Raw genomic sequence first — 261 nt, 5'->3', positions numbered from 1 at the left:
CTCCTCCTCCTCCTCCCTCCCTCCCCCCTCCCTCTCCCCCTCCCTCTCCCTCCCTCTCTCTCCCTCTCTCCCTCACCCCCTTCCTCCCCCATTCTATCCCTCACCCCCACCTTCTATGTATCCTTTTACTGTACCCTCCCCCTCCCCCCTCTTCTCTTTCCTGTAACCCTGTTTTCCTCTCTCTCTTCGTGTGTGGTTTTCGCCCCCGCTTGCAGTGCCCGTTTCTGCTGTGCGTATGCCTGCTTCTGCAACTTGCTGCCG

This window comes from Penaeus monodon, chromosome 20 (genome assembly GCF_015228065.2).
Source record: "Penaeus monodon isolate SGIC_2016 chromosome 20, NSTDA_Pmon_1, whole genome shotgun sequence".
Lineage (NCBI taxonomy): Eukaryota > Metazoa > Arthropoda > Malacostraca > Decapoda > Penaeidae > Penaeus > Penaeus monodon.
The sequence above is the reverse complement of the archived record's forward strand: the minus strand, read 5'-3'. Positions refer to the sequence as shown.